We start from the raw sequence: 27,678 nt of genomic DNA, 5'->3' as shown, positions 1-27,678 counted from the left end.
GTGAACTTGAAAGCCCTCTAAACCTGGGTATAGAGCAGCCAGCCTCCTTTTGTGTAATACAGTAGATTTACCAAAATCAGTATCTAAAAACTTCTTCCATATGTGAGAGAACAAGTATTTCTAAAATTTTAAGTACATAACAATCATTTTATCTATTTAATTCACATTTTGTAAAACTCTTGTACCTTATAGTCTAGACTAGAGTCTAGTCCTCTTATCTACGTTACTGTGTGACCTTAGACTAAATCAGGCTCTGGTCTGAATCTGCCCTTACAAAAGAAGAGTTTTGGATTTGATGATTTCTGAAGTTCTTATCCAGTTATGAAATTCAAGTACAAGTGGCAAAAGATAATTAGTGTGGATGCTTTCAAGATAGGAAGCTAAAAGACCAAACCTCCTTTCCATCTGCTCTAATGCCACGGTCTATCTTAAACTTGTTTCTATTAGATTTTACTATTCCTGAGACTACTATGCATCTCCCTGTCACCATGTTCTGCCAAATCAATACTTAACTTTTACATCTATATGCGTCCCCTCAGTTCATATGCTTGGCACGTGTATAAAGATGAGCAGAGAACATTTCTTCCCAGGGCTCCTGATCTAGGAAGGGCAGACATGTAAATAAGTACTTGATTATAAAGGCAGTAACTCAGGACCCTTCATGCTCACTTTTAACCATCTGTAGCCTGATCTCAATTATTTTCTGTTTCTGGTCTTGCCCTGGCCTGGTTTTCAAAGTTGAAGTTCTTAGTGTATTGCCATTACCCAGAAATCCCACAACTTACCAGTTTGTGTTTTGAAGTATTATTTTTATACTGGTGAACCCTGTTGTGTTTCACTGTGTTGTGTGTTGACCCACCTTTGCTACGTGGTTAAGGAAAGCCCTGCCTTCCAAAGAGATTTGTTGGTTTTTGGGAAAGAAGCAAATTAATTGACTTTTGTGTGGACAAGTAGAGTCTTGTTATAACTATTAGAGGTTATTAGAAAGCGTCTCTCATTGGCAAAATTAGAAAAATCCAAAGAACCTGAAAAGGATGATATTGATAGAAAGTGGGGCCTTGTGACAATATTATGGTCACCACAGATTTCTTAGAAAATGCTGCATGTTTCCTTTTTTTTTTTACAGGGTGGTCATCCTTTTCAGTTTATGACAATGTAAAAAATGTTCATATTTGGCCTTAGTTTATAGTCTGAGACCAAAGTATACCAAATCTTTTTCATTTATGATAAGCAGTGGGGTGGAAATGGGATAGGAAATCATGCTTATGAGAAACCTTCTTAAGCTGACTAGGTTACAAGAGGACACATATTACGGTGAAAGATTCCTCAGCATGATAGATCAGGCTTTTCCTAATTCGACCCTTGTGTGCTTTATCTGACATTTCTTCTTACTCATACTGGCATAGCAAAGTAATGTGAAGTTTTTTCTTTTTGCCTTTGTAAGTCTTTACCTTTGCTTTTGATGCTTTCCCCTGATAAACTCTTTCATACTTTAAGACCCACCTTAAACATCATTTCTTCTTTGAATCCTTACCTGTGAGTGAGTCTCAAAATTTTGTACATACTTTTATTGTTTAAAAATCTCTTATCTCTATTCTTTTTTTTTTTTAAAGATTTTATTTATTTATTTGACAGAGAGAGACACAGCGAGAGAGGGAACACAAGCAGCAGGAGAGGGAGAGGGAGAAGCAGGCCCCGCGTGGAGCAGGGAGCCCGAAGCGGGGCTCGATCCCAGGACCCTGGGATCATGACCTGAGCCGAAGGCAGACGCTTAACGACTGAGCCACCCAGGCGCCCCTCTTATCTCTATTCTTTATTCTTTATTCTTCCACAAAACAGATTCTGCAATCCTTGAGGGTAGGATTAGTGTATTAATTTTGGCATTCCCATTGACCAGCACAGTTCCAGGAACATAGCTGTTAAACAAACATTGATTGAATAGTCCAAATTAAATATGAATGAGTTTTCTTATTGATTTTATTATTGATAAAAATTAGTCTTGATACTATTCTTTTTTTTTTTTGTCAGTTGTTCACATTCCTATAGGCTTTACTGAATTAACTCTTCTCTCATTCTCTAATATGCTTTCCATTTTTTGTTCTTAACCAGTTATTTAAGAGAATGTTAGTCATCACAACTGTTCTCTGAAGTAGATGGTATTTTTACTATTTTATGGATAAGGAAATCGAGACTTTAGAGGAATTGAATAACTTGCCAAGGTTTTCATAGCTGGGGTTGGAACTCAGTATTTTATATGATTAAATATAAAACGTGTAAATGTAAAACGTGAATGTTATTGTCTTACGTGCTGGGTATTTTCTGTTTATCTCTCTAGATCCACTATACTTTTTTCCATCCAGCTCTATGCCCCAGGAGACTGACTTGTACAGACTGAGTCCAATGGGCTCTGACTTGTGACTTCATTGCTATGACCTGTGAATCCAAATAAGTAATAAACAAGAATGGAATAGAGTCAGAAGTCTACCACATGCCCCATTTAAACTTTACAACCTATGTATGTACCTCAAAATTTCAAGCCAGAATTGCTGTTAACATTTACTTTTTGGAGTCCAGTGTAAGCATTTAAAAACACAAAGTTTTAACATTAAATAATTCCACTGCTTGACCTACATTACGAATGCATTTATACTATGCAAAATGTATTCATGATTTACATATGAAATTACAAACTGAGACCAGTGGTCTGCAAAGTCGAACAACATTCTTGTTGTGATAGAAGCACCAAGAAATTTTGGAAGAATAACATTGTGAAATTGTTACAGATGCACAAGATAACAAGTGCTTGATGTGTTTAAAGGGAGAGTAGCTGACTTGACTCATTTTGCTCAATAATAAGATAGTTCTTTTGTGAAGTTCTCAGAGGAGCTTATTACTGATACCATTTAAAATCATGTAAGGAAATCTCTACCTTTCAGCCTCGAAGTGAAAACTTGAGTGGGCCTCAGATTGTTATTTAATGTGGAAAGGAAAGTATGTATATAATTTTATTCACCAGTTTAACTGACTTTTTTTTTAAAGTTTATTTATTTATTTTAGTAATCTCTACACCCAGTGTGGGGCTCAATCCCACAAGCCCGAGATCAAGAGTCGTATGCTCTTCCAACTGAGCTAACCAGGTGCCCCTTAACTGATTTTTTAAATGTAATAATTTCATTTCACTGGACCTAAATGTTTTATCTGTTTTTTGTTGTAATCATCTCAATGTATATTGCATTACTATAGTTAATAGCTGGGTCCTTGGAACATATGGCAGTGTCTGAAGATTGATTTATAATGTTGCATTCTGCTCTACTATAAAGCCTAAAGGGTGAAAGTAGGACTTTAAAATTCACAAAGATTTTCTAGTCATCCTTAGGAATGAAAGCATAACAAATAAACAATAGCTAAAGAATTAAGGGGGTGCCTGGGTGGCTCAGTTGGTTAAGCATCCCAACTCTTGTTCTCAGCTCAGGTCTTGATCTCAGGGTCCTGAATTCAAGCTCTGCGTTGGGCTTCACGCGTGGAGCCTACTTAAAACAAACAAACAAACAAAAGAATTAAGGATGGCAGTAAATTTAATATAATATATTAAATTATACAGTAAATTAAGCCTGCTTCTCCCTCTCTCTCCCTCTGCTTGTGCTCTCTGTCAAATAAATAAAATCTTAAAAAAAAAAAAAAAAAGGTTGTTCTGACCAACCACTTACTAAGCACTAGCTCCCTGTTAAGTGGTCCCTCAGCCTATTCTTAGTGACTTAAACCCTCACAGCCACTTCTAGAAGTGAGTGCATTTCATATTTAAACAGCTGTGATTTCGATTTTCTCCATATGTTAATAGTCTCTCTGTAGCTTTTTTTTGCTTGAACCTACCTGGTTCTAACCCTTCCTCCTGATATCTTTTCTTTCTTTTTTTTTTTTAATATTTATTTATTTGACAGAGACAGCGAGAGAGGGAACACAAGCCGGGGGGGTGGGAGAGGGAGAAGCAGGCTTCCCGCTGAGCAGGGAGCCCGATGCGGGGCTCGATCCCAGGACCCTGGGATCACAACCTGAGCCGAAGGCAGACGCTTAACGACTGAGCCACCCAGGTGCCCCAGCTTTTCTATTATTTTATTTATTTATTTTTTTTTTATTTTAAAGATTTATTTGACATATTGGAGACTACCGATGCATTAAACTATATCCAGACTAACATTTTTTTGTGTGTGGAATCTGGTATAAAGCTTCTGCTTTACTTCTTATGGACTGTTGATTAGGAAGATTATTATGCGCTGGTATTTTGGATTCAGAGTTGTGCATGTCTGCTCAAGAAAGTTACCTAAGGTGGAATGCTACAGCAGCACATGTACCCTGTTCAGTTAAATAAATGCCAGAGAAGGCAGAGGCAGCAGATCTGTTTATTCATATCCTCATTGTAGACATTGGAAGGTTTTGTAGTAGCAAGTGAATATACCTATTCATCCTAATGTTACCATATTATTAATCGTGTTCTATACATTTATTCTGACTCTGCTTTATAAAAATAAAGGCAGTTGCTAGATGGTGTTAACTAGTTAGCTCTGAATAAAATGTTTTCTACTCCCTTTTTTAAGCTTCTGGGTCAGTTTAAGTGAAGAATATCCTGAAATTGCAATGCAAACTTATCTTTATAATTATAATCAGGATTTTCTTCATTCTGTGTTACCAACACAAAATACAGAAGTGAGTTACAGGCTGAGTTCAATATGACTGAACTCTCCTCCATAACCTTTGATTTAAAAAAATTTTTTTAAACAACCTCAGTATCCTAAGACTGTTGGTAAGACTTTCTTTAGGATTTAAAAAAATTATTGTTTGACTATGCGTGTATTTTCTTGGCTCAAAATTCAAAAAGTGCAAAAGATAAAGAATCTCCTACCTTAATATCTTCACCACCTGGTCTACGCCCACAGAGGCAATCACTATTATTAATATCTTCATTCTTAATACTTTTCTCTTAAAAGTAGAACCTCCACCCTTCTAACTTGATTTTTATCCTCCTTTTGAGACCCTAAGTATCATATAGGATTATTTTATGAATTTCTGAGGCTGATCGGTTTTTTTTTCTGTCTACAAAGTTGTTCTATTAATTTAGGAACAGAAAAGCACTGTGTATTCTATGGCATCTCTTGTAATAATCACTTTGGAGTATTTAGATCTGCAAAAGCCTGTGAAAACTGAAACAGTGGTCAGGGTAAAAGCTCATCTCCTACCTGTCTTTTCCTGGTAGGAAAAAGAACTAGGAGGATATGATGCTTTTTCCCTGAATATTCACTTTCTCCATCCCCAGCTATTGGAACAGGTCCACATTGTTTTATTTTTTTTGAAGGTGTGTGTGTGTGTGCATGTGTGTGCTTGTGTGTTCTGTGTAGCTACCCAGGTAGCCAGGGCGTCTTGTGTTCCACTTCTTTGCATTCTAATTCAACTATACTTTTGAGGAAAATTGTAATGTATAAAGATGAGTCACACATATAAAATGTTCGACTTCCTACATTGTAGAATATTTTTTATTCTAATTGTATAGTCATTTAGTGAATGAATCTAATCAGTTTTTATTAAAATGAAGTGTCAAAGATTAGACACCTTTTCCCCTAGCTCACTTGTTTGTGTGTCAAAGCTAGACAATTCCAGCGTATACTAACAAATCTTTGAAGAGAGATTTAAAAAATAGTCTCTCTGGGTCTGACTGACTTCCTAGGGAGGCTTCCAGTGCTCTAGCTACCCCATGCTTCCTGATTGGAAGAGGGCTGTCTACAATTGTTTTAAGAAGGGATTAGTACAGGGGCGCCTGGGTGGCTCAGTTGGTTAAGTGTCGTACTCTTGATTTTGGCTCAGGTCGTGATCTCAGGGTTGTGAGATGGAGCCCAGCGCTGAGCGTGTAGCTTGCTTAGGATTCTCTCTCTCCTTCTCCCTCTGCCCTTGCCCCCTAAGTCTCTTAAAAAAAAAAAAAAAAAAAAAGATTAGCACTACCAGAACTACTCATTTCTATAGTGTGACATAAGCCATATAGATGAAATTGTTTTTCCAAATTACTATATTATGATAAAAGTTGAAGAACCACAGTTAGAGTTATGGTAAGGATATGCACGCAGCCATAAGCTAAGGAAAAAGTTCATCCAGTCTGGGAATGGACCTTCAGATTCTTGCTACTGTGCCTTTAAAGTCATTTGCTCAATTAAAATGCCTTCAGAACCCTAGGATATTTGGGAGTGGGGGCAGTTGTTTTTCTAAATTATGGGATTATAGTGGGTGGGAAGGAATGCTGGGTGCTGAGAACGGATTTTTCAGGAATCCCTAGGTGTTTCTTGACTGCTAAAGGCCTCACATGTACTTTTTTTTTTTTAAGATTTTATTTATTTGAGAGAGAGAGGGAGAACATAGAGGGAGAGTGAGTGGGAGAGGCAGAGTCCCTGCTGAGCAGAGAGCCTGATGTGGGACTCAATCCCAGGACCCTGGGATCATGACCTGAGCTGAAGGCAGATGCTTAACCAACTGAGCCACCCAGGCGCCCTCCTCACATGTACTTTAAAAAAAAATTTTTTTTTTGTTAAGTTTATTTTAATTTCAGTATAGTTAACATACAGTGTTATGTTAGTTTTAGGTATACAATATAGTGATTCAACAATTCTATACAGTACTCATTGCTCATCATGATAAGTGTACTCTTTAATCCCCTTCACCTATTTTATCCAATCCTCCACCCACCTCCTTTCTGGAACCATCAGTTTGCTCTCTAGTTAAGAGTCTGTTTTTTTTTTTTCTTTGCTTTTCCTTTTTTGTTTTGTTTCTTAAATTCTACACATGAGTGAAATCATATGGTATTTGTCTTTCTCTGACTGGCTATTTCACTTAGCATAATACACTTTAGCTCCATCCATGTTGCAAATGGCAAGATATCGTTCTTTTTTTATGGCTGAGTAATATTCCCGTGTGTGTGTGTGTGTGTGTGTGTGTGTGTGTGTGTGTGTATCACATCTTCTTTATCCTTTCACCTATCAGTGGACACTTCGGTTGTTTCCATAACTTGGCTATTGTAAATAATGCTGCAATAAACATAGGGGTGCATCTATCCCTTTGAATGAGTGTTTTTGTATTTTGGGCTATTTATCCAGTTGTGTGATTACTGGATCATAAGATAGTTCTATTTTTTTTTTTTTTAAAGATTTTATTTATTTATTTGACAGGGACACAGCGAGAGAGGGAACACAAGCAGGGGGAGTGGGAGAGGGAGAAGCAGGCTTCCCACGGAGCAGGGAGCCTGATACAGGGTTCGATCCCAGGACACTGGGATCATGACCTGAGCCGAAGGCAGATGCTTAACGACTGAGCCACCCAGGCGCCCCAAGATAGTTCTATTTTTAACTTTTTGAGGAAATTCCATACTGTTTTCCAGAGTAGCTGCACTAGTTTGCATTCCACCAATGGTGCCCTAGGGTTCCTATTTGTCCACATCCTCTCCAACATCTGTTGTTTCTTGTGTTTTTGATTTTAGCCATTCTGATAGGTGCAAGGTGATATCTCATTGTGTTTTGATTTGTATTTCCCTGATGATGAGTGATGTTGAGCATCTTTTCATGTCTTTTGGCCATCTGTATTTCTTCTTTGGAGAAATGTCTGTTCATGTCTTCTGCCCATTTTTAATTGGATTATTTAGTTTTTGGGTGTTGAGTTATGTAAGTTTTTTTATATATTTTGGATATTAATCCTTCATAGGATATGTCATTTGCTGATACCTTCTCCCATTCTGTAGTTTATCTTTTAGTTTTGTTGATTGTTTCCTTTGCTGTGCAGAAGCTTTCTGTTTTGATGTAGTCCTAATAGTTCAGTTTTACTTTTGTTTCTCTTGCCTTAGGAGACCTATCTAGAAAAAAGTCGCTACATGCAATGTCAGAAATTACTGCCTGTGTTTCTCTTCTAAGATTTTTATGGTTTCAGGTCTCACATTTAGGTCTTTAATCCATTTTAAATGTATCTTTGTTGTGTATGGTGTAAGCCAGTGGTCATTATTTTGCATGTAGCCATCCAGTCTCCTAAACCCCATTTGTTGAAGAGGCTGTCTTTTTCTCATTGCATATTCTCTGAGGCCAATGAGATCTTAAACATAATACTTCACTTTAATTGGGGACATTAAATACGTTGAATACTTGATTTTTTTTACCAACTAATATTTCTTTAGCTGCTATGCTATGCTGGGGGAATATAAATACTGGACAACTCTTTAAAGAGGCATGTATAAATAAGTTATAATATAGTGATATGTGCAACATATCACTGACATATCTGACATACAGGGTCAGAGAAGGAATGTTTAATGCTGTTTTCTGGGAAGGACTGATAATTCCTGGTGGAAATGGGTCTGAAGCTAGGTTTTGAAAAATGAATAATCATAGCTCATTAGGCAGGTGGGATAGGAGAAGGCATCCAGCCAGAGGAAGAGAGGAATAGAATGTACAAAGGCAGAAGCTGTTAATGGTCTGGTATGGGAAGTAGTGTGGTAGGAGGTGAGGCTAGACAGGCAGTTTATGAAAGGTTTTAACGTAGTACTAAGTGAGATGTATTTATCCCCTAGGACCTAGTGAAACAAATTAATGTGGAATTAGTGTTTAGAAAGACCACTTTGATGGCAGTATAGGGAATAAATGAGAATAGGATGAGATTAGGAAGCAAGGAGAGTAGCGAGAAGTCTATTACAATAATTTGAGCAAGAAATATTTGATGAGGTTAGTGAGGCTGGACTAGAGAGAAGGGAGAGGCATTCAAGCAATTAGGAGGTAGTATCAGTGAGGATTGGTGAATTTTATTAAGAGAAAAAATAGCTGAGTAGTTAAGTCTTTGGCATCATATATAGAACTAAATTCAGGTCCAGCTTTGCTTTTTATCAATTTTATGACTTTGTGTCAGTTATTTAATTCTCTTTCCTCATCTGTAAAATGAGTACTTGAAAAATAGTTTAGGGGCGCCTGGGTGGCTCAGTCGGTTAAGCGGCTGCCTTCGGCTCAGGTCATGATCCCGGGCTCCTGGGATCGAGCCCCGCATCGGGCTCCCTGCTCAGCAGAGAGCCTGCTTCTCCCTTTCCCTCTGCCTGCTGCTCTGCCTACTTGTGCTATCTCTCTGTCAAATAAATAAATTTAAAAAAAAAGAAAAAAGAAAAATAGTTTAGTTGAAACTTTAAGAAGCCTTCATTTAACTGACTTTCAGATTAATTGTTCCTCTCCGTTCCCTCAGTAAAACAGATTTATTTGATGTCCATGGCAAGCCTTCAGCTTGTTGATCTTCCAAAATAAGCAAAAGTAAATAACAAAAGTAACCAGTCACAATAGGCCTCGTACTTTGATTCCCCCCCTCTTTTTAAGATTTGATTTATTTAGAGTGTGCTTGCACAAGCAGGGGGAGAGGCAGAGGGAGAGAGAGAAATCTCCAGCAGACTCTGCCCTAGTGCAGAGCTCAACATGGGGCTCAACTACACCACCCTGAGATCATGACCTGAGCTGAAATCAAGAGTTGGATGCTTAACTGACTGAGCCACCCACGTGTCCCGATGTCACTTTTATGAAATGTCCCAAATAGGCAAATCCACAGAGACAAAAAGATGAGTGTTTGTCAGAGGCTGAGTGGGGAAAGGGAGAATGGAGAGTGGCTGCTAATGGGTATAAGGTTTCTTTTTGGGCTGATGAAATGTTCTAAAATTAATGGTTGACAGAACTGTTTGTCACAACTCTGAATATAATCAAAACTACTGAATTATATACTTTGAAAGTGAATTTTATGGTATGTGATTATATTTGAATAACATTATCATAGAAAATACTAATATACATACCACATTCACATTTCTGCAGTTGTCCAATAGGTCATTTTATAGTTTTTCTTCTTCCAGTCTAGAATTCCATCCAGGATCATGCATTACATTTGATTATCATGTCTAATTACCTGCTCATGTTTTTGAGAGGTTACAGTAAGAAATGAATAAATGGTTAGATCCCTTGGAAGTGAAAGGGGAAATGTTTTTCCTCGGTCTTTCTTAAACATGGAGAAAGAATCTACATTATCTTAGATGCATGCAAAATAAAATGTTTGATTAAAATTTTGGGACTTTTACATGGATCTAAGCTTTTAATGAAGCTTAAGTGAGCTAGCATTTTGAGATATTAAGGTGTGTTTTTAAAATAATTCAGGGGGCGCCTGTGTGGCTCAGTCGTTGGGCGTCTGCCTTCAGCTCAGGTCATGATCCCAGAGTCCAGGGATCGAGTCCCATGTCCGCATGGGGGAGGCCTGCTTCTCCCTCTCCCCCTCCCCCTGCTTGTGTTCCCTCTCTTGCTGTGTCTCTCTCTGTCAAATAAATAAAATCTTTACAAAAAAAATAACTCAGAAATTTCTTGAAGTGTGAATACTTGTTTGAATGGATTTGAAGTAACAGAAGGACTCTAAATAGATTTTAAAGATACTGTTGGTAGTTTTGTATATGTTTTACTGTATCTTGGTAATTGGCCTAAATGACGCTAATATATTTTTTTAAGCCCCTAAAGTTATCTAGATGTGGTGCTAGCAACCATTTTTACATAGGAAGACAGGGAAATGTAGAATGGTAAAATGCTGAAATACTACTTTTACTTTGTGATTCCAAGTATACTTGAATCATATAGACCCTGGTATGACAGAAGTTTTCTGCGTGTAATAATTGCCTTATTAATTTTGGCATAGAAAGTCTTTGGATGTGAAAAATAATTTTGTATTAAAAAGTAACTACCTCTGAAGAAATTGTGTGGCATGGTTACAGAAATGCCTGCTCTGTAACTGTTGATGGTATTAAAAATACTGATTATTTTACCCATTGCGGTGGTACTGTTTCTGCTTGAAAGAAGGGAATGATACGGAAATCAGAAATAGTTTATTTGGGTATGTGTATGGGAGGATTGTAGGCCTGAAGTTCAGGTATTTTGCTTAATAGAATATAGGTAGATATGTTCTCTTCTGGTTTCCCCCTTCCCTTTATATACCTTGATTTTAATTTTTATCAAGTCTGTCTATCTGGCCTTTGCCGCTGTGGCCCATTGATCTGTCCATCTGTCTGTTACAGTGCATATTGGGTACTTCCAGAAGTATGAATTCAGTGATGCAAAGGACAGGCGGGCTGCAGCAGCAAAGGTAGGACAGAATCATTCCAAAGACAAGTCATTAAAGGACCATTAAACACACATATGTGCAAGCACATTTTGGCAGCAAGTACCTCATTATTTAAGGGCATACCGTTTATCCTGTAAATCTTGATGACAAGCCTGTTCTGACATGACAAACTTGATATATCCACTTATAAAGGGCACAGTTTTATTAATTTTATTACTTAGGCAACAAAGTAAATTGGTGTTTGCCACTATCTTTTAAAAAAAAATGCTGAATAATAGAAGAAATGGTTAAATGGAGGATATTAATGTTATTTGCTTGATTCATGGACCTGGTTGATTTTCAGAAACTATGATGACAGAGGACCCATTTGTAAAACTGTGGGAGAAAAAGGAGGAAGAAAGCTAGATTGATCTGGCCATGTGTGTATATTTTATTATGTCCGAATCTGGAATATTTTGATGGAAATAATCTAAATTTTCCAGGTTGTTTAACTTCTATGAGGAAGTTTAAGGATTTCTATTTAAATATTTGTACCATTTACTTAGATATTTATATCCATTTGCTTGCAAAATGATAGCAATTGCAATACCAATACCTGGCTTCTTTCCTTTTTTTAAATGCTGTGTTAGAATGAGAGAGCAACAGCATTTTTTATACTGAATTCTAAGACTAAATCAGAGGCAAGCTTTAAGAACTCAGGCAATATAATGCAAATGTTTGAAGAAAAAGAAATGGAAAGCTTACATATAAGGTAAAGTATGAGGTTGCTTATTTATATTATTCTAGTATTGGCTGACAAAGTGAGATTCTAGGGATAGCTGAGTGATACAGATTATTTGCATCATTTTCTTTGTTGATGTGCTTCTAAAAGGAGGAGGCTATGTTTTTCTAAATAGGTTAATACAGTGCTTTTCAAGCTTCCCAAATGAAAAGGCAGATACAGGTTTGTATTTGGTTTTCAGTGAAGATTGCTGGATTTTCAAAATGACTATAAAACCTAAGATCTCAAGTAGCCACTGCTTAAATTCTGGGCCAAAAGGCTGGGGTTAGTAGTTCATACTATAATAAACTGTATACTGCATTGAGAAGGACTAGTCTGCAATCTCTTTGAAGTTTCATGGTATACCGTAGAGGTTTTTTGAATCAATTGTGTTGAAACAAGGTATTTTGGTGTTTGAGCCCTTTTTTGGGGGTCTTGGAAACCTTTTTGGTTAACTTTTTTACTTTCCTATTTTCATATTTAGCCCCTTCTTCCAAATGTATTTGAAGGATTTCATGGTCTAAATAGATTGTAAATCATTGTTTACCTTGTATTAAAATGAGTATTTGTCACAAGTCTATAATTTCTTTAATATTGCCCAATCTAGATCAATATAAACAAACTAATTCTGAATTTTAGAGACCTAGGTTCCTTCTAATCCTGACTGCCACGATTGACATTTCAGAAATAACTTCTACTTTTCAGTTTTTTTCCCTTTTAAAATGGATGTTGGTGGTACCTTTACAAAATTTGGTTGTCTTTTTGAAAAGGGATTCTTAGTAAGGGTGTGAAGATGGGAACTGTTAACTGGATCTGTCATTGCTCAGATTTGATTTTTATTTATTTATTTTTTATAAAGATTTTATTCATTTATCTGACAGAGAGAGACACAGCGAGAGAGGGAACACAAGCAGGGGGAGTGGGAGAGGGAGAAGCAAGCTTCCGCTGAGCCAGGAGCCCGATGCAGGGCTTGATCCCAGGACCCTGGGATCATGACCTGAGCCGAAGGCATATGCTTAACAACTGAGCCACCGAGGCACCCCTCAGATTTGATTTTTTAAAAAAATAGTGTTCTTATGTCAATGTCAGTCTACAATTGAAATATTTTAGAAGAAAAATAAGTGGGTTATATTGGTGCTCTTTCTCACTTCCTGCTCTGGTTCCACTTTATTCTGTAAGTTGCTATTTTTTTCCTTCAATATTACTGTGGGGTTAAAAATTGTTTGTACAGTATTTTCTGATATGAACATACCAGTTTGGCATTTTTTCCTCTCCCTATTGTGTGTCTCCTTCCTATTGTTCGCTTCCTTTTCCTTTCTTGACCTAACCTAACCTTGGAAGTGGGCTTGCTGGACTTTGGTTATAGACATTTATGGTTTTTATAAATTAAATAAGATGGAATGTTTTCAAAGGTTACTGAGTTTATCTTTACACCAGTAGTGTGTGAACTGTCATTTTCTTTGCACCTTTGCTGACACTATTAAGAATCTTAAAATTTTCATTAGCCTGATAAAATATTGCTTGGTTTAATTGAACATTTCTCTAAACTGTCTTTTCATATCCTTTGCACCTTTTCTTAATGAGTTCTTTATGATTGTTACTGTAGCTCTTTTCTCCAACTTGTTATTTGTTTTAAACATGTATGTGGTAACAAATGAAAAAGTTATTATCATCTCCAAATGATTACATTTATAACTTTATTTTTTTTTTACATTTATAACTTTAATATACCTCTTTTCCATTACCTTTTGACATTTTCCTCTTCCTTCCTTCTCTCACCTTTGATAACCCACTCTGTACCACCTATATTTTTGTTATCAAAGTCCTTTTGGTTTGTGATCATAGCCAAGTATTAATTTGCTCATAGCTTGATTTTTTTTTTAAGTGACACTATTGAACAATGTTTGCTTTTATGACAGTCCAAGTAGTATATTGGGATTATTACTTTTTTTTTTAAAACAGGCTTAATGCCAAATGCTCTGGACCTTCCTGAGAACAATGCTTCTGGTATCAAGGTCATTTGGATTGTATTTACACTCTCCTGGAACCCTCCATCCTGCTCTTCTAATCAGGATGCCCTTCCCACTAAGCCTCTTATTGTACTCTTGAGTTGGAGCCTCTGTTTCTTAGATCTGTGTCTTTTTCTTGATTTAATCTCATTTGGTGGGCTACATCCTTAATTTATATTTTTATAATTTAAATTAATTTTTAAAAAGTATATATTAATTTATATATTTTTCTTATGCTATTTTTTGTTGTGGCTCTGATGGTGTCTTTAATTTGCCTTCAACTTTGGTTGCTGGATGGGCTAGCTGAGAAAGTCTAGATTGGAATGTTTATTAAAGATAACTGCCTTCTGCACTTACTGTTGCTAATAAATCTAGGACCAGTCTGGTTCTCGTTTCTTGATGACTTTTTTTTTTTTTAAGTTTCAGCCTTTTCTCTTTATCTCTTGGTTGTCTGAAGAGATGTGTTAAGTGTGAATCTTCTCATTGTGTTGGGCCTTGGTAGACACTTTCAACTGGAAGACTTGTGTCCTTCTAACGCTTTGGGAAATGAATTTATAATACTGCTTTCGTAATTTTCTTCTCTCTCCTCTGGAATTCCTGTTATGATTGTTAAAAACAATGGATAGTGGCTTAAATAAAAATGATGATAAAATTATATAAGAAAGATAGGAGGGAAGGTGAATGTTAAGAGCGCTGAATCTTCATCATTTGCAAGGATGGTAATAGATAATATCTAAAATAGAAAGATAGTAACTATCTGAGCAGAAGCATATTATTTAGGATAAAAGTAGTAAATACCGGAAGAAACAGGGAAAAGAATTTAAAATGCTTGCCTCAGAGGATTGGAAATCAGTAGTGACTGAGATGTGGCAGAGAGGATTGTTAAACCTTGAGGTTATAATTAACTTCTAAAACTGTGCACATACACTAAATTAAAAAAATGTTTAAGCAGGGGCGCCTGGGTGGCTCAGTCAGTTAAGCATCTACCTTTGGCTCAGATCATGATCTTAGGGTCCTGGGATCGAGTCCCATGTCTGGCTTCCTGCTCAGTGGGGGATCAGCTTATCTCTCCCCCTCGGACCCTCCCCTTGTTCATGCACACGTGTGCTCTCAAATAAATAAATAAAATCTTTAAAAAAAGGTTTAAATGTTTAAACAGTCATTTTTCATCAACCAGGGAAATTTTTCCTTAATTGATGTTCTCTAAACTCTTTGACACAAAAATAAGGAACACTTCCTGAATTTGCATGTCATACTTGCACAGGGTTCTGTATTGTTTCAGTTTTTGTATATGTGTTGCTGAAGTGAGCACTGCTATCTTCATTCTTTAAAATCCTCTCAGCAAATATATGTAGAAGTGTTCTCAGTCCAGGTATTCATTATAAACATCACGAAGGGAGGAAGGTTCCAGTTGTATATGCCACATGTTCCTTTTTCATGATTCTTAGCCATTGAGCCTGTGTATTTTGAGAAGAATTGGCAGGAAAACGTATTGGAGACATACATTGCCTATTACAGCTAGGTTATAAAACTTTATTTAAATGATACAGCAGTATATTTGTGTCTATTTCAAGATCATTTGGATTTATGACTACTTTTTGAGCTTGAAAGAAATTTACAGTGGCTTTTTTTTTAATAGGGTCTTTTTGAGATACAGATTAAAACTTCTATACTCCTTTAAATAAGCACTGTGATTTTTAAAGAATCTCACTTATGTTTCTATTTTACAAATTTTTGTGTACCATATACACATATATAGAGTGTAAGTAAGAAATAGTGAATTGCTAATCAGAATCCTACCACTTACAATAGGTATTTTGATTTGCTGTGATGAGAAGGGAGGAAGTACTAGTTCAAATACTGTACTGTTAAAATTTGTTATTAAGAAGTAGTTGGGAATGTGTATGTATCTCTTTTTTTTTTTTTTTTTTTAAAGATTTTATTTATTTATTTGAGAGGGAGAGAGAGCACAAGAGGGGGGAGCGGGAGAGGGAGAAGCAGACTCCCTGCTGAGCAGGGAGCCCGATGCGGGACTCGATCCCGGGACTCCAGGACCATGACCTGAGCCGAAGGTAGTCGCCTAACCAACTGAGCCACCCAGGCGCCCTGTATCTCTTTTTTTGAAGTGCTTCCAGAAGAAGAGATAACTGTTACACAACACTTAATATTCATTTCACTTTGCACAACTAATTCAATTTGTATGCCATCTTTAGGTAGTTTGGAGATGGCTAGTGGTTGTGTTAAGTGAAGTGCAGTACCTTGAAGTCACTCAAATGTTTTGGTTGTGTGTTTGTGGAACATTTTCAGTGTGTGCCACAATAGCTATGTATAGAATGCTAATACTTCGGGCTTGACAATTGGAACCCAGAGGTGAGCTTATGAACAGATAACTAAGAAGATTCTTAAATAATTCTCTAACAGTTCTGAATTACTGCAAAAATAGTAAAGTAATATAAGGTGGTCTATATAGAATCTTCATTTATAGTTTAAATTAGCTCCGTTATACCAAAGTAATGTGGAATTGGTAGTTACCTGGTTTTTGGCCTTTCCTTTTGGTTCTGTAGGATTATTTTTTCCCCTTGATAGAGTATGCAGGACTTTTTCCTCCTCAGGAGACTGAGACCCAACAAAATCTTGCTTTGAGTGGGGCCTCATGTAATGGTAAATGTTTAAAACTAGGGTTTTGTTTGTTGGAGGTGACATGGCTCTTGATCAACTAGATGCTGAAGCATGCAGTGCTTTGTAAAGATGTCAGTTTGTTTTCTGATGTAAAATAGAAGTTTTACCTATCCTTCACATAAAAGTGTCCCTTTCATCACATGCCCGTTTGGCTTGCAGTTGAATTTTTACAGAATAAATCAAATGATTACACGCAGTAATAGTATCCTTTCTTCTTTTTACAGAAACACTTTATTTATTTTATTAAATTCTGATTAAACTCTTGACATTCTTCTAGAGGTGAAATCTTGACTCTCTAAATTTGAGATGACATAGAAGGAAGTAATTGCCTTCATAAAATGTGTGTACAAGGGCAAGTGAAGAACAGCAAAGCCAAATTTGAGATGTTATTGATGGTAATTCACTAAATGCATTCACTGACAAGTTTTGGTACATCAGGATTACATTTGTATTTCAGATGCATACCTCAGCACAATTTCAAGTTAAGTATCATGGATCTACAGAATTATATTTGGTCAGAGCTTGTCAGTGTTAAATTTTCATTTTAATTAATCTCCAAGGGTAGTGAGTTAAACTGTGAAATTTTTGCTGAAGTAATCTTCCAAGAAGCATCTCCAGTGGGAAAGTCTCTTAACATCATTACTTTCAACATTTCCCCCGTCTCTTTTACCTTCCTTCTTGAAGGATAGCTTAGAAGTACATATTTGAAACTGGAAACTTTGAGGATTCGTGTTGTTTAGTTGTAAATTTGTTTTAAATGCATATAACTTTTAAGCCATTTGGGAATTCTGTGATTATCTTCCTCAGTTCTCCAAAATTACCTTTCTGTGCTGTGTTGGGCTAGAAAGCCAAAAACTATTTCTTCTCTTTTCTGCCACTGCCCCATCACCCCCCCCCCTTTTTTTGTTGGGTTGTAAGGGTGTGAAATTTTTCTGCAGTAGCAGAAAGGTAGCATTGCATTATCCATTCTTCATCTTTCTGCATTATCAAGAGGCATTTGTGGCAAGGCAGCAGCTAGACTGTTTTGTTGTGTACATCATCCTGGGTATCTAGAGGCAGTTGTGGCAGTGGTAGTGATGACTTCCTGATTCCTGCTTTCTAATCCTTGGATCACAGTCATCTGTTATTCTTGAATTTAGTGGTTCTGTTGGTGGCTTAAGCAGGGAGAGCTCCTTGTGATTCAGTGTGTTATGTTCTGGTGTCATTCTTGTACACATAGCCTTATAGCCCCACTCCTCCAGTCCTTCTACTAATTAAGCATGAACTTCTTTTATTAACTCCCCCTTTGCTAAAGATACCTAGTTTGGGTTTTTATACTCTTCACCAAACCCCGAATGATCAAAGTCAAGAGCATCTTTTGGTGACAAGTACTGTTCTTCCATTTTGTATATGGTACTGTGTGAACTTTGGATACATAAAGAATTTATTGTATGTCATTGACTAAGCTTTAATTATATTGCAGTTTTTAGTAACTCTTAGTATAAAGCTCTCAACATACTTATATACCTTTTAAGAGAAGAAAAATTATACTTGGATTACACATGATAATTTCTTAAAGAAATCAAGTATTTAATTAAATCTAAGGAGAATTTGGAAATGAAAACTTTTATGGTTAGTATAACCATCTCTCAGAACTTGCTGTAGCTTATATCAGTGCTTGTCAATTTCACTGTACATACACGTCACCTCAGGAACTTTTGAGAGTCTGGTTGAAATGATTCAGTAGATGTGGATTGGGACTTAGGATTTTGAATTTTTTTTTTAAGATTTTATTTATTTATTTGACAGAGAGAGAGAGAGCACAAGTAGGCAGAGAGGCAGGCAGAGGGAGAGGGAGAAGCAGGCTGTCTGCTGAGCAGGGAGCCCGACGCTGGGCTCCATCCCAGGACCCCAGAATCATGACCTGAGCCTAAGGCAGCCACTTAACCAACTGAGCCACCCAGGCACCCCACGATTCTGAATTTCTAACAAACTCAGGTGATTGTGATTTTGTGAACTACAGTTTGAGAAGCAAGGCCTTGTACTGTTTATAGTTGATTGTTATAAAAGTAATACTCTAAATTTCTATTCATATTATAAAGTAACAAAAAAACACATTTTTTTCCCACCCCATTCCCAGACCAGTCCCCAGGGATGGTAACTCCAGAGCATCTTCAATATAAATCCTTCTAAACATTTTATTACATATCATAGAACTTTACCAGGGGTGCCAGGGTGGCTCAGTCGGTTAAGCATCTGCCTTCTGCTCGGGTCCCGGGATCCGGTTCCCTGCTTAGCGGGGAGTCTGCTTCTCCCTCTCCCTCTGCTCCTCCCCTCCGCTCATGTTTCTCTCTCTCAAATAGATAAAAAATATATATTTTTAAGATTTTACTTATTTGACAGAGACACAGCGAGAGAGGGAACACGAGAGAACTTAACTTTCTTTTTGTAACTAAAAAATGGAATATTGTACCTTGCTCAGTAACTTCCTTTTTTCACTCAGTGATGTCTCGTGGATATCCTTCCATGTCAGTGCATACAGATTTTTTTTTCTGTTTTTTTTTATTACTGCATAATCTGAGTATGGATATGGCATAATTTATAGACAATCCCCCTTTGGAAAAATGCAGGTTATCTTTGCTTTATTGCTTTTCCAAATAGTGTGCATGTGAAATTTCTTATTCTTCCCCTTCTACACTTTATTTTATTTTTATTTTTGTTTTTTAAAAAGATTTTATTTATTTATTTGACAGAGAGAGAATGAGCAGAAGCAGGGGGAGTGGTAGGGGGAGAGGGAGCCTGATGCGGGGCTTGATCCTGGGATCCTGACCTGAGCCGAAGGCAAATGCTTAACTGACTGAGCCACCCAGGTGCCCCCCTTCTACACTTAACATATTTCTGCAGAGTAGGTTTCTGGAAGTGGAATCTTTAGATCCTGTCTTAGGTCATGTGCATTTTTTTTTTTTTTTAAGATTTTATTTATTTATCTGACAGAGAGAGAGAGACAGGAGAGAGGGAACACAAGTAGGGGGAGTGGGAGAGGGAGAAGCAGGCTTCCCGCCGAGCAGGGAGCCCGATGCGGGGCTCAATCCTAGGACCCTGGGATCATGACCTGGGCCGAAGGCAGCCGCTTAACCGACTGAGCCACCCAGGCGCCCCGTGGTCATGTGCATTTTTAATTTTGATCAGTTCTGCCAAACTACTCTCAAAAGTTGCGTTTCACTAACATGAAATATTTCCCTTCCTTTGTCCCTGGATATTGTAAATTTTTAAGATCTTAGCCATCGTGGTAGATTAAAAACACTTGTTGTAATTAAGGAGATTGAATATTTTCTTGTTTTTCAGCCAGTTATATTCTTTTTTTTTTTTAAAGATTTTATTTATTTATTTGACAGAGACACAGCGAGAGAGGGAACACAAGCAGGGAGAGAGGGAGAGAGAGGAGCAGGCTTCCTGCTGAGCAGGGAGCCTGATGTGGGGCTCGATCCTAGGACCCTGGGATCATGACCTGAGCCAAAGGCAGATGCTTAACGACTGACCCACCCAGGCGCCCCGCAGCCAGTTATATTCTTAGACTTCATAAACCATCCATTTGTTTTGGGTTGTTTTTTATGGACTTGTATATTTGCTTATTTACTGTGTATTGTAGGTGTTGCAAATACTTCTTTCTATACAGAAGTTTTTATATTTTATGGCTTTGGGGTTTCTAATATTAAGGCATTACAGAGCAAGCGTCTGTAAAATTTGGATCATCAGCAGCTCTCAAGGAGCTTATAGATTAAACTAGATGGTAACATACTATAAAAACGAGGCCATTCTTTTTTTTTAAGTTTTTATTTAAATTCCAATATTGTTAACATAGACAGTGTTATATTAGTTTCAGATGTACAGTATGATGATTCAATACTTCATACATCACCTGGTGCTCATCACAACAAGTGCACTCCTTAATCCCCATCACCTATGTCACCCATCTTCCCGCCCCCTCCCCACTGATAACCATCAGTTCTCTACAGTTAAGAGTCTGTTTCTTGGTTTGCCTTTCTCCCTTTTTATTCCTTTTGCTCATTTATTTTGTTTCTTAAATTCCACATATGAGTGAAGTTATACAGTATTTGTCTTTCTCTGACTGACTTATTTTGCTTAGCATAGTACTCTCTAGGTTCATTCATGTCATTGCAAATGGCAAGATTTCATTCTTTTTTTATGAGCCCATTTTTGTGTAGAAAAATTGTCAAACTGAGTGTTGAGATGGAGTGTATTGCAGATCAAATTCTGAGATAAATGAAAAGCTGGGCTCTGAGGCCTTTCTGTGTGTGTTAATTGGGTTAAAAAGTGTTTTTTTGCTGTTTCATCTTAGACTACTGTTATATATTATGAAACCCATTCATTTAATATTGAGCTTTCTCCTAAAATAAGGTTGTATATTGAGACCTTTCCAAAAATAGTTGCCTCCCCACAATACTAATCATAGCAATGCCATTCAGTAACTTGGCTAATTCTACCAGGAGATTCTGTCACACTCTTACTTACTTACTTACTTACTTATTTATTTATGTCACACTCTTTTAAATGTGGGCATCTGTATACATGTATACATCTAGAATTGTAGTCTTCACCTATGTAATGGAATTGCCAGGGAGCTTCAAAAAATTGGTAATGCCAAGGTTCTTCCCTCACCCTCCTCTTCTGATGTATTTGGTGTGGGGTGTGGCCTGCACATTGGGCTTTTAAAAGTTCCTCATATGATTCTAATGTGCTACCAAAGTTGAGAGCCACTTGTTCAAAGGATGGAGGATGATAGGGCATTGATACTAAGGCCTCAGCTGGAGAGTTGGCATATTCACACCCACTTTTTATTTTTTTTTACTTTATTCTTTAAAAAAGATTTATTTATTTGTTTGAGAGAGAGAGAGAGAGAGAGACAGCGAGAGAGGGAACACAAGCAGGGGGAGTGGGAGAGGGAGAAGCAGGCTTCCCGTGGAGTAGGGAGCCTGATGTGGGGCTCAATCCCAGGACCCTGGGATCACGACCTGAGCTGAAGGCAACTGCTTAACGACTGAGCCACCCAGGTGCCCCATCACACCCACTTTTTAAAACAGAACTTTGTAGATACTTTGAAGCCATATACTGCTGCTATAACCTTAGAATGTAATTTTCTTTAAATTACTATAGTATTACACTGCTAGGTTGTGAGGAGTCTGTTTGAGATTCTCTTTCTCCCTCTCCTCTGCCCTTCCCCCCTGCACATGTGCACTCTCTCCAAAATAAATACATCTTTAAAAAAAAAAAACACTTTGGGTGAGAAATTCATGTATCCATGTCCCACTCTAGACAACTGAATCAGAATTGCTGTGGCGAAGTCCAAGTATTAGTATTTTTATTTTTTTTAATTTTTAATTTTAATTTTTTTAAGATTTTATTTATTTATTTGACAGAGAGACACAGCAAGAGAGGGAACACAAGCAGGGGAATTGGGAGAGGGAGAAGCAGGCTTCCTGCCGAGCAGGAAGCCCGATGTGGGGCTCGATCCCAGGACTCTGGGACCATGATCTGAGCCGAAGGCAGACGCTTAACGACTGAGCCACCCAGGCACCCTCAAGTATTGGTATTTTTAAAGTTCCTCAAGAGATTTTAATATCCAGCCCAAATGAGGGACCATTGTTTTAGAATTTACCACTGGGGAATATATGAGATTTCAGATTGTTTTATTGCCCTAAAAGTTAAATGTGCTGCTGCTAGTACTAATTTTCTAATTGTTGATTTTGCTTGTTAACTTTTTAAATCTTTTTGTTTGTTTATATCTTTAAAAAATGAGGACCGCCAATAAGAATAGGATGAAGAGTTATTTCAGCCAAGAGTTTGAATTGACTTTCTACTCAAGTAATCAAGAGTTTTGGTAGCATGCATAGGTGATTTCTCTCCTTTGATTGGGCCCCAGCGTAAAGCAATTAAATCAGAATCTTTAAGGGTGGTGCTACAACATAAATTTTTATAAAATTTTCCTAATATTCCGATCCTATTAATCTATTTCATCGTGGGTCAAATGAGTTAATCTCTCTAACTTCATCTGTAAAATGTAAATAATGCCTATCTTGTATAAAGTATTGATGTGAAGATTAAATGAAATATGATGTATAAAGAGTGCCTGGCACTGAATAATTTCATGTCTGTGTTCCTTCTATTCAGCATCATTCTTTTGACACTTACTTTACTTTAAACAGTCAGAACTCCATTATAGATGCTCAAGTGAGGTTAAATTACTTTTATAACTTAATATTTTAAATTTATGTTTTAATTTATATAAAATTTATACTTTTGGGTGTACAAGTCCATTAATTTTGACCAGGGCCTGGAGTTCTGTATCTGCTACCACAATCAACATACAGAGCAGTTCCATAATGGCCGCCTTAAAAATTCCTTCCTGCTGCCCTGTTTGTTCAAAGCCTCCCCCACCCTTAATTCTTGGCAACCAGGGATTTATACACCATCCCTGTAGTTTTGTGTTTTCCATGGTGTCATATAAATGGAATCATACAATATGTAGCCTCTTGAATCTGGCTTCTTTCACTTAGAATTTGCATTTGAGATTCATTCATATTGTTGTATGTATCAATAGTTCTTTCTTTTGCTGATTAGTATTCCATTGTGGATGTACCACAGTTTCTTTAACCATTCCCCAGTTGTGGAATTTTTGGGCTGTTAGCAGTTTTTGTCAGGTAGGAATAAAGCTGTTTTAAACTTTGTTATATAGGTTTTTTTGAGTGAAGATAAGTTTTAGGGTAAATTCCTAATAGTGAGATTCGGGGCTTGTAGTAAGTATATGTTTAACCTTGTATGAAACTGCTAAATTTTTTCCTGTTGGCTGTATTATTATGCATTCCCACCAGCAGTGTATGAAAGTTCCAGTTAAACCACATACTCTGCAGCACTTGGGTTTGTCTGATAGGTTGCCTCTTCCACCCCACGCAGGCTTGTAGTGGTGACACTGTGGCTTCAATTCCTGTGTTCAAATAACTAATAATGTTGAACATCTTGTTCTTTTTCATGCCTCTGTGTAGATGTTCTTTGGTGAAGTGTCTGTTCAGAGCTTTTGCCTATTTTTAAAATTGGGTTTTTGTTTTCTTATTAGGTTTCAAGAGATTTTAAAAATATGTATTCTAAATACAAGTCCTTTATAAGATATGATTTGCATATATTTTCTCCCAGTCTCTGGCTTTTCTTTCCATTTTCTTAACAGTGTCCTTTTCATTTTGGTGAATTCCAATTTATCAGTTTTTCTTATGGATTGTGCTTTTGTTATCTAAGAACTCTTTGCCCAAAACGAGGCCACAGAGGTTTTCCTGTAGAAGTTTTATAGTCTTATGTTTTACATTTAGGTCTGATCCATTATTAATTTTGTATAAAGTCTAAGGTTTAGGTTAAAGTTGATTTTTTTTTTAATATATAGATGTCTTGATTATTCTAGCACTGTTTTTAGAAAAAACTGTTTTCCTCCCTTTGAATTGTAGCACCTTTGTAAAAAGTCATTTTGCCATATTTGTATGTATCTATTTGTGGCTTCTCTTCCTTTGATTCGTATATCTATCCTTTTGCCAGTACTGTAGCTTTATAGTATATTTTGAGATCAGGTGGTGTTCTCTTCTTTTCTTAATAATAACATTTTAATGTATTTATTTGTTTTTCAAGTTTTTATTTAAATTCCAGTTAACATACAGTGTAACATTAGTTTCGGGTGTAGAATCTGGTGATTCATCACTTCCATACAACACCCAGTGCTCATCACAAGTGCACTCCTTAATACCCATCACCCATATAACCCATCCCCCCACCCACCTCCCCTCCAGCAACCCTCAGTTTGTTCTCTGTAGTTAAGAGTCTGTTTTCTGGGGCGCCTGGGTGGCTCAGATGGTTAAGCGTCTGCCTTCGGCTCAGGTCATGATCCCGGGGTCCTGGGATCAAGCCCCGCATCGGGCTCCCTGCTTGGCAGGGAACCTGCTTCTCCCTCTCTCTCTCTACTGTTCCCTCTCGCTCTATCAAATAAATAAATAAAATCTTTAAAAAAAAAAAAAGAGTCTGTTTTCTGCTTTGCCTCTCTTCCCCCCCCACCATGTCCATCTGTTTTGTTTCTTAAATTTGACATATGAGTGAAATCATATGGTATTTGTCTTTGACTGACTTATTTGGCTTAGCATGATACTCTTTATCTCCGTCTAGGTAGTTGCAAATGGTAAGATTTCATTCCTTTTTGTAGCTGAGTAGTATTCCTCTGTGTGTGTGTGTGTGTGTGTGTGTGTGTGTGTGTGTGTGTGTGTGTTTGGCTTAGCATGATACTCTTTATCTCTGTCTAGGTAGTTGCAAATGGTAAGATTTCATTCCTTTTTTTTTTTTTTTTTAAAGATTTTATTTATTTATTTGAGAGAGAGAATGAGAGACAGCACGAGAGGGAAGAGGGTCAGAGGGAGAAGCAGACCCCCTGCTGAGCAGGGAGCCCGATGTGGGACTTGATCCCGGGACTCCAGGATCATGACCTGAGCCGAAGGCAGTCGCTTAACCAACTGAGCCACCCAGGCGCCCCAGATTTCATTCCTTTTTGTAGCTGAGTAGTATTCCTCTGTGTGTGTGTGTGTGTGTGTGTGTGTGTGTGTGTGTGTGTGTGTATCACACCTTCTTTATCCATTCATCAGTCAGTGGACATTTGGGCTCTTTCCATAATTTGGCTATTGTTAATACTGCTATAAATACCAGGGTGCATGTATCCCTTTGAATCATTATTTTTGTATCCTTTAGGTAAATACCTAGTAGTACAATTGCTGGATCTTAGGGTAGTTCTTTTAACTTTCTGAGGAACCTTCATACTGTTTTCCAGAGTGACTGCACCAGTTTGCATTCCCACCAACCGCAAGAGGATTCCCCTTTCTCTGCATCCTTACCAACACCTGTTGCTTCCTTTGTTAATTTTAACCATTCTGACAATTGTGAGGTGATATCTCATTGTAGTTTTGATTTGCATTTACCTGATGATGAGTGATGTGGAGCATCTTTTCATGTGTCTGTTAGTCTGTTGTTATGTCTCCTTTGGAAAAATATCTATTCATGTCTTCTCACTTTTTTAACTGGATTATTTGGTTTTGGGGTGTTTGATAAGTTTTTTTTTTTTTAATAGATTTTAGATATGTCATTTGCAAATACCCTTTTCCACTCTGTAGGTTGCCTTTTAGTTTTGTTGATTGTTTACTTTGCTGTGCAGAAGCTTTTTTTTTTTTAAGATTTTATTTATTTGATACAGAGAGCACAAGCAGGGGGAGCGGCCGAGGGAGAGGGAAGGGTAGAAGCAGGCTCCCCACTGAGCAGGGAGCCTGACAAGATCCCAGGACTCTGGGACCATTACCTGAGCTGAAGGCAGCTGCTCAACCACCTGCTTTTTATCTTGATGAAGTCCCCGTCATTCATTTTTGCTTTTTTTTATTTTTTTTTAAATTTTATTTATTTATTTATTTATTTATTTATTTATTAGAGAGTGAGCAGGAGAGAAACAGCATGAGAGGGGAGAGGGTCAGAGGGAGAAGCAGGCTCCCCGCTGAGCCGGGAGCCCGATGTGGGACTCGATCCCAGGACCCTGGGATCATGACCTGAGCTGAAGGCAGTTGCTTAACCAACTGAGCCACCCAGGCGCCCTCATTTTTGCTTTTTTTCCCCTTCCCTCAGGAGGCATATCTAGTAAGAAGTTGCTATGACTGATGTCAAAGAGGTTGCTACCTGTGTTCTCTAGGATTTCACATTTAGGTCTTTCACCCATTTTGATTTTATTTTTGTGTATGGTGTAAGAAAATGGTTCAGTTTCATTCTTCTGCATGTTGCTGTCCAGTTTTCCCAACACAATTTGTTGAAGAAACTATCTTTTTTTCCCCATTGGATATTCTTTACTGCTTGTGGGCCCGTTTCTGCGTTGATCTGTGTGTTTTTCTTTTTGTACCAGTACCATACTGTCTTGATCAGTTCTTTTCAAAATTATTTTGGTTATTCTAGTTTCCTTGCTATTACATATAAGCTTTAGAATCATTTTGTTGATACCTACCCAAAAATCCTATTGGGATTTTGATTGGTATTGAATTGAATCTATAGATCAGTTTGGGAAGAAATGATATTTTAATTATATTGAGTCTCCCAAACCCATGAAGGTAGTGTATCTATCCATTTATCTAGGTCTTTTTTTTATTTCCTTCATCAGTATTTTGCAGTTTTCAGCATATGGATTCTTTATATATATTGTTAAATTTATACCTAAATATTTCAAATTTGGGTGCCATTGTAAGTGGTTCTTTAAAATCTTTTTGATTTCTAGTTAGTCATTGGTTGCTCTGGGGATTATAATATAAATATTTTAACTCTTCACATTCTACTTAGAATTAATATTCTACCACTCCAAGTAACACATAGAAGCTTCATCTATATAGATTACTTTTCTCCCAGTCCCTTTATATTATAGTTGTCATATGTGTAAACAGAAGTGTTTAACCCTTTCCCCCTCCATTACATGTTATAATTTTTGGTTTCAGTAATTTTATGTTTTCAAGAACGTAAGAGGAGAAAAATAGTCCCTAATATTTACCCATTTACCATTTCTCTTGCTCTTTCTCCCCAAAATTCCATGTTCCTCCCTGGGATCATTTCCCTGGCACCTAAAGAACTTAGCATTTCATTTAGAGCAGGTCTGCTGGCAGTGAGTTCTCATAGTTTTTTTGTTTGTTTTTTGTTTTTGTCTGAGAATATCTTTGTCTTCATTTCTGAACTATACTTTCACTGAACATAGAATTCTAGGCTGACAGCTTTTGGTATTCTCCCACAAGGCCCTGAGAGACTGTTCTTTTTTTTTTTTTTTAAGGTTTATTTATTTATTTGACAGGGAGAGACAGCAAGAGAGGGAACACAAGCACGGGGAGTAGGAGAGGGAGAAGCTGTCTTCCCACTGAGCAGGGAGCCTGATGCGGGGCTCTATCCCAGGACCCTGGGATCATGACCTGAGCCAAAGGCAGCCGCTTAACGACTGAGCCACCCAGGCGCCCCCGAGAGGCTGTTATTTTAAAAACAAAACAAAACAAAACAAAA

At 37.3% G+C, this 27,678-nt stretch overlaps 1 protein-coding gene and 1 pseudogene across 1 annotated transcript in view; one reads left to right on the top strand and one right to left on the bottom strand.

The window, feature by feature from the left end:
• The window catches only part of ARIH1 (ariadne RBR E3 ubiquitin protein ligase 1), a 120,990-nt gene that overhangs the window by 17,047 nt on the left and 76,265 nt on the right, over positions 1-27,678 (top strand). The gene's annotated exons all lie outside the window — the stretch shown is intronic.
• On the bottom strand, positions 15,131-15,223 carry LOC118543615 (U6 spliceosomal RNA; annotated as a pseudogene).

The sequence above is a fragment of the Halichoerus grypus genome, chromosome 8, assembly GCF_964656455.1.
Source record: "Halichoerus grypus chromosome 8, mHalGry1.hap1.1, whole genome shotgun sequence".
Lineage (NCBI taxonomy): Eukaryota > Metazoa > Chordata > Mammalia > Carnivora > Phocidae > Halichoerus > Halichoerus grypus.
The sequence above is the reverse complement of the archived record's forward strand: the minus strand, read 5'-3'. Positions and strand labels throughout refer to the sequence as shown.